This window comes from Trachypithecus francoisi, unplaced genomic scaffold (assembly GCF_009764315.1).
Source record: "Trachypithecus francoisi isolate TF-2019V2 unplaced genomic scaffold, Tfra_2.0 Lachesis_group4, whole genome shotgun sequence".
NCBI lineage: Eukaryota > Metazoa > Chordata > Mammalia > Primates > Cercopithecidae > Trachypithecus > Trachypithecus francoisi.
The window spans coordinates 79,079,504-79,087,249 of record NW_022681469.1 but is presented as its reverse complement, the minus strand read 5'-3'; positions in this window follow the sequence as shown (position 1 = coordinate 79,087,249).

The following is a 7,746-nucleotide window of genomic DNA, read 5'->3' as shown; positions in this document are numbered from 1 at the left end:
ATAATGCCAAATTGTTTTCCGAAGCAATTATACAAGTTTACATTCCCAACAAAGGTATATAAGACATCTTGTTAACCCCCATCCTTTCCAACATTTGACATTGTCCAATTTCTTAATTTTTGCCAATTCTGGGTATAAAAAATGGTGTTTCACCTCAGTTTTATTTGTATTTCCTTTATTACTATTCAGAATGAGCATCCTGTTATATACCGTTCATTCACTTTTCTCCTTTGATATGCTTGTTATGGTGTTTTGATCATTTTCTATTTGTTTTTCTCAATTAATGTGTACATTTTTGTTGTAACTATAAACTGTACCTTTTTTGTATTACATTTTAAAACTGTTCATGACCACTGTTTAGAAGAGCAGTTGGGGAATGCACCTTCATTTTACACTGAAGGTTGCATCTCCTTAGTTTGCAAACTGTTCACTGGAATATAGTCTCTTTCTTCCACATTCCTTTTCAGAGAACTCTTGTGCAGGGGCTGTATCTCATATACAATGGTGACAGCATGTTACAGACTAATACTTATATTATGATATAGTTTCTATAAAGTTTAGAAAAATGCAAAACATTGCAATTAGTATAGCAATGTTTTGTTGTTTAGCAATGTACATCTCTGTAGCAGAATTTTGTAGAAAGTCATGGCAATTAGAAGTATCAGTGTAATGTAGGGGTTACTTCTGGGAAGGGAAGGGGAAGTGGTATCAGGTATATGTAGGGGGATACAATGGTATCTTTAATATTTTATTCCTTAAACTGGATGATGTTATGAGTGTTGGTTATATTTCTCTTTCTATATTTTCTCTCTTTGTTTTTGAGATAGAGTCTCACTCTGTCGCCCAGACTGGAGTGCAGTGGCACGATCTCGGCTCACTGTGACCTCCGCCTCCCAGTTTCAAGCGATTCTCCTGCCTCAGCTTTCCGAGTGACTGGGATTACAGGTATGTGCCATCATGCCCGGCTAATTTTTGTATTTTCAGTAGAGACAGTGTTCGCCATGTTGGCCAGGCTGGTCTTGAACTCCCGACCTCAAATGATCTGCCCGCCTCGACCTCCCAAAGTGCTGGAATTACAGGCAGGAGCCACCATGCCCAGCCTGTATTTTCATTTAGCCAACATGTTGTTTAACATTTTTCTGAAGGGCAGAGATCATTGTCAACTCTTGTCTATCACTCCCACATCCAGTCAGTCACTCTACAAATTTTGTCTTTTAAGTAGTCCTTAGGACTGTCCCCTCCACTCCATCTCTGCAGCCCCTTAGGGTGGGCCTTCATCATCTTTACTTGGACTATAGCAACCACCTCCTACTTCCAGCCTGAGCCCCTTCAAATCCAGTCTCTACACTATTGCTGAAGTAGTCTAACTAAAATGCAAATTGTCACTGTCACATACCTCCCTGCTTAAAACCTTTCAACAGCTTGCCACTGCCTGGAGAACAAGGTATAAGTTCCTTTAATATGGAACACCAGGCCCTTTGTGATCTGGTCCCTGCTTTTCTCCCCAATCTTGTCTGCCACTACTTCCTGCCCTGCATTTTAAGTTGCAGTGACACGGGACTACTTACAGTTCTCCCACAGAGTAACCAGCTCCTCCTGGTTTGTGCAGGACTTTTCTGGTCTTAGCACTGACAGTCCTGCATCGTGGGAGCCCCTCAGTCCCAGGCAAACTGGGACAGTCATGGTATTGAACCTGAAAGTCCTGCATCCTAGGAAACCATCAGTACCAAGCAAGCTGGGAGAAGAGTTTCCCAGCTTCCGTGCTGTTTCTGCAGATGTCTCAGCAACTTACTATGTCTCCCTAACCTCCTGCTTCCTACTTATTCTGAAACTATTACCAAAAGCAAACAGGAAACAAAATATAAAATAAAACATAACAAACACAAAAAATAGGCAACTAATTTCTGTATATGGGTTTTAGGGCCTGACACCTTACTAAGTTAATTACTATCACATTGTTTTTAGATTCTTTGTGATTTTCTTTGTATATTATCATATTATCTGCAAATACTTATGGGTTTGTTTGTTCCTTTCTCTTTTTTCTTAAAACAAACTTGGAATAGAACAAATGTTTGCACCTTTCTAATCATAATGCCTTTATTTATTTTCCTCATGTTATTATCTGGCTAGAAACTTCAGTTTTAATGGTGATTAAAAACATGATAGCGAGCAAATGTGTCCCATTTGTGATTTTACATGGAATGTTTTTACATTTTCATCAAGAATGATGTTTACTGAGGTTTTTGCTGATAACTTCATTCATGTAAAGAGAATTCTCTTTTATTCATACTTTGCTAAGACTTTTAATACTAAATCAGTGGTTAACTTTATCCAAAGTTTTTTCTATTCCTATTGAGATTATATGTGGGGTTTCCCTTTTAATCTATTATGTAGATCATAATTCTAGATTTCTAAATGTTAAACTACCCTTGCATTCCTAGGATAAAGCCAAGTTGGTCATGACAAATACACTTTTTTTTTTTTTTTTAACTCCACTGGATTCCATTTGGTATAATTTATTTAGGCTCTTGAGTGAGACTGACCTATAATTTATTTTCTCAAACTGTATTTGTCTATTTTTGGTGTCCAAGTTATATGGAATGATTTAGAGAGTATTTATTCTTTTCCATTTTGCTGTATAAGTTTGTAAAAGACAGGAATTAACTCTTGAATGCTTAGTAATTTCACCTATAAAATTAAATGGCTTGGTCTTTCCTGTAGGAAATTTTGAACTACGAATTCAGTTGCTTTAATAGTTATAGAATGGGTTGGGGGTAGTGGCTCATGCCTGTAATCCCAGCACTTTGGGAGGCCGAGGCGGGTGGATCACGAGGTCAGGAGTTCGAGACCAGCCTGACCAACATGGTGAAACCCTATCTCTACTAAAAATAAAAAACTAGCTGGGCATGGTGGCATGCATCTGTAATCCCAACTACTCAGGAGGCTGAGGCAGGAGAATCACTTGAACCCAGGAGGCAGAGGTTGTAGTGAGCTGAAATTGTGCCACTGCACTCTAGCCTGGGCGACAGAGCGAGACTCTGTCTCAAAAAAAAAAAAAAAAGTTATAGAATCATTAAAGCTTCTTAATTCCAAATTCAGCTTTGGTAAGTTCTATTTTTCTAAAGATTATTTCACTTCACCTTCAATTTATTGGCCTAACATTGCCCATAGTATTTTCTTTTTAATCTGTGCTATAGCTATATTTATATTCTCTTTTAATCCTTATATTATGTGTACTCTTTTCTCAGTCTTCTCAAAAGACTGTCTATTTTATGAGTCTTTTCAAAAAGCTAACTTTTATCTTCATAATTTTTCTTTTGTAATATTGTTTTCAACTAATGGGATTCTGCTTCTTTTTATTTTCTTTTATTCTTTTCCAAATACTTATGATGGTGCTTAGTTCATTTTCAGACTTCTTTCTTTCTTTTTTTTTTTTTTTTTTTTTTTTCCTCAGCCTCCCGAGTAGCTGGGACTACAGGCGCCCGCCATCTCGCCCGGCTAATTTTTTGTATATTTTAGTAGAGACGGGGTTTCACCGTGTTAGCCAGGATGGTCTCGATCTCCTGACCTCGTGATCCGCCCATCTCGGCCTCCCAAAGTGCTGGGATTACAGGCTTGAGCCACCGCGCCCGGCCCAGACTTCTTTCTTTCTAATGTAAGTATTTATGGTTGATAGACTGCCCTCAAAAATACTGGTTTTGACATGTTACATTTTCATTACAATTTGGCTTTAAATATTTTTAAAATTCATTATGATTTCTTAATTGAGCAATGAATAATTAAGTATTCTATTTCCAAAGATGTGAGGACTGTAAAAATATAATTTTGCTATTGACTTTTACCTTAACTGAATTTTTGTCAAAAATATCATCTTTCTTTTTATTTTATATTTTTTGAGGTGGAGTCTCACTCTTATTGCCCAGACTGGAGTGCAGTGGTGCGATCTCAGCTCACAGCATCCTCCACCTCCTGAGTTCAAGAGATTCTCCTGCCTCAGCCTCCCAAGTAGCTGGGATTACAGGCACATGCTACCACACCTGGCTAATTTTTGTGCTTTTGGTAGAGAGAGGGTTTCATCATGTTGGCCAGACTGGTCTCGAACTTCTGACCTCAAGTGATCCACCCGCCTCAGCCTCCAAAAGTGCTGGAATTACAGGTGTGAGCCACTGTGCCTAGCTCCAAAATACCATCTTTCTAAGGAATAACCTTTAGTGTGTGATATGGTTTGGCTTGTCCCCATCCAAATCTCATCTTGAATTGTAGCTCCCATAATTCTTACATGTCATGGGAGGGACCTGGTGGGAGATAACTGAATCATGGGGGCAGGTCGTTCCTGTGTTTTTCTCATGATAGTGAATAAGTCTCACAAGATCTGATGGTTTTATAAAGGCAGTTCCCCTGCACACATCCTCTTGACCGCCACTATGTGAGACATGCCTTTGCTCTTCCTTCGCCTTCTGCCATGATGGTGAGGCCTCCCCACCCGTGTGGAACTGTAAGTCCATGAAACCTATTTTTCTTTATAGAATACTCAGTCTCAGGTATGTCTTTATTAGCAGCATCAGAACAGACTATTAATATAGTGTGAGTCTACTGATGATAAATTCTCAATTTCTATTTAACGGCAAATGCCTTTTACTCTCATGATTGTTTACTCTCATGATTGATAGATAATAGCTATTTACTCTCAACACTTTATTATTCCACTGTTTTCTGTTTTCTGGTATCACTGTTGGGCACTTAGCTGCCAATGAAATGATCATTTCATGGTACGTGATGTGTCTTTACTTTCTGGCTTTGTAAAAATTTTTTGCCTTGTTTCTCTAGAGAGCCACCACTACGCTAGCCATTGGTTTTCTTTTTTATCTTGCTTGGAAATACTGTCCTTTATGAACTGGGGATTCATAGCTTTCAGCATTTCTGAACATTTCTCCTTGATTAATTTTATTATCACTTCTTGGTTGACTTATTCTTTTCTTCTGTGACTCTGATTTGACTTATGTTAGAGCTTCTCATTTTATCCTCAACATTTTAAATTATTCTAACATCTTCTGGCCCTTTCCCTTTCAAGATTATATTCTGGTTAATTTATTCACTTCAACCTACAAGTTCATTAATTCTCTTTCATCTGTAGCTAATCTGCTTTTTAACATGTCTTGTGTTTTCATTCAATGTTTACATATTTTATGTAGACATTCCACTGGGTTATTTGTAAGAATTGCCTGATTATTCCTGATAATTTTCTGTTGCTTGCTCACTATTTTGATCCTATATTTTACTTTTTAAGTACTTCATAAACAGCATTTCTGTGTCGAACAGTTCTACTAAAGATGCCTTACTTCCTCTTGTTGCTTCGTGTCTTTGGTTGTGAACTAATACTTGTCTGATTATACATTGTAGGAATCTGATGAGATATTCTTAAAATTCTTTCCTATGGTGATTTGGTGTGTTTCTGCGAGTAGGTGGGAGGACTACTAACCTGGGGCCATTTACTACTCTTTGAGGGACCTGGGTTGATGCAAAATCTCAGATTCAGTTCCTTTTCCTTGCTGTTGACCCCAGGCTCAGTATCCCGGTTGCAATTTACAGTGCTTCTATTGGCATTTTCCCTCAGCATAACCACAGTTTCTCTCCCTTGCTTCTTGCTCAGGACATTTATCTGTTCATGGCTCTAAGCTCCAACATTGGCTCAGCTTGTTCCTTTTCATTTTTTGGAGGGGAGGAGAGGTTGGACTTACAGATGGTTTTACCCACTTCCAGGAAGTCCAGCAGCAAACCAAAATGTTTTATTTAGGATACACTTGGTTTCAAGTAGAGAGTGTCTTGTCTGCCATTGCTGCTGTAAGTGAATGCGCTATTCTTAATCTGTGAAATTCAAGAAATAAAATACATGTGCTGACCATTCTGCCTGTTTTCTCAGCACATTATCATTTAAAGGGTCAAGTATCTACAATTATTTTTGTATTTTCAATATAAAAATAAGTAAACTGGGGCCCAAATTGGCTAAATGACTCACTCATTTCATAACAAAGAAAGACTAGAAATCATGTTTTATGTCCAATCTGGTAGTTTTCTCAACAAATCCTTCTAATAATCTTTAGACCTGATTTTAAAAGACATGTTATGTTAAATTCCATCTGTAATTGTTTAAGTTATGACAGGGTCTACAATTTTATTTTTAAGTCTATGCATTCCCAAGTCTAGATACATATATCCATGTACAATCATATACATACATAAACTCAAGCCTATATAGAAACTATTATAAATATGATTTAATATATAGATAAGTATGACTATAAAGAAGATACCTTGAAAGCACTAAGGGAAACTACAGAATCCTAACCTTCTCTTTTTCTACTAAGCATGGCCTTTAAGATCAAAATAATTGTACACAACACAGAACATTTGTTTTCAATTATGCACAAGAGCAAATAACTTCTGGTAAAGATTATGAGGACCTGGATTAGCTATATACTATGTCTCAAGTAGTCTTTTAAATAATCTCTGCATTGAATTAACTCATGGGTTAGAATTATAAATTACACAAATACGTCAATGAAAAGGAAAAGTGAGATTTCTTGTGGGCAGTATTCATTAGCAGTTCTCTAGAAAATCTGTCAACATACACAGTCACTAACATAGCACAAAGTTAATATAGTTCAGGGAGAACAAGAGGGAAAACTAGAGGCAATCAGTAAAGCAGTCATTTCAATTTAGAGAATCTTGCTATCAGAGAACCTGAGAGGAAAGGATTACAAACACACCGTTGGATATGCCAGCATTCCATGAAGTTATAAATAGCTGCTAGTAGCGACCTTGGGTTTTCTTAAATACTATCTGGTAATTTCTATTTTATTAGCTTTGCTTAGATATATTTTATTTTGATTATTTATTTTAACACACAAAAATTATATAAATTTATCATGTACAATATAATGTTCTGAAATACATATATACTGTGAATTGGCTGCATGGAGCTAAATAACATATGTATTACCTTACATACTTACCATTTTTTTGTGGTGAGAACACTTAAACTTTACAGCTTAAGCCTAGGAAATGTATTTTTAAAGTAATTGGGTTTACATCCTAAAATTAATTTTAGATATTTTGAGGGTCGAGGGTGGAGACAGATATTTCTTAAAGCTCTTTTCAGGTGACTTGGCCATATGTATCCCTTCTTAAAAATTTTCATAGATATTTTCCCCCCGGGGGGGGGAAATTCTCCAAGAATATTTCAGTGTCTTTGTTGTTTCCATGTTAACATGCAAGGGAAGATAATGTAGTTCCTTTTTTTTCCTCCTTTGATTTTCTCTCCTGTTCAGTTTTCATTCTCCATCCCTTTCACCCCAGCCTCTACCCCCAAAAAACTTCCAGCATGTAGCTCTACTTCTCAAAAGCAGATAATGTTTTAGTCTAACGTAACATTAGTTTGAATATAGTTGTGCTTAGGCATTTGTGAACCTTTAACAAATCTGTATTGCTGAGATTATTACAGCATGGTCCACATATGTTACTATTCTTGAAAACCACTAACAGATGAAGCTGTTTAGGAATTTTACGGGCGAGGGTCAAAGTGAGCTTTGAGTGGCAGAACCTGTATTACCCTGTGAAGGGTGGAAGACACTAAGATATGTCAATCTGAGTGGAGGGTAACGTGGACGAGGGTGGTTTCAACAAGCCAAGCCTGTACAATGGCATTCCCAAATCAACTTCTAATTTTTCAATAAATGATTATACACT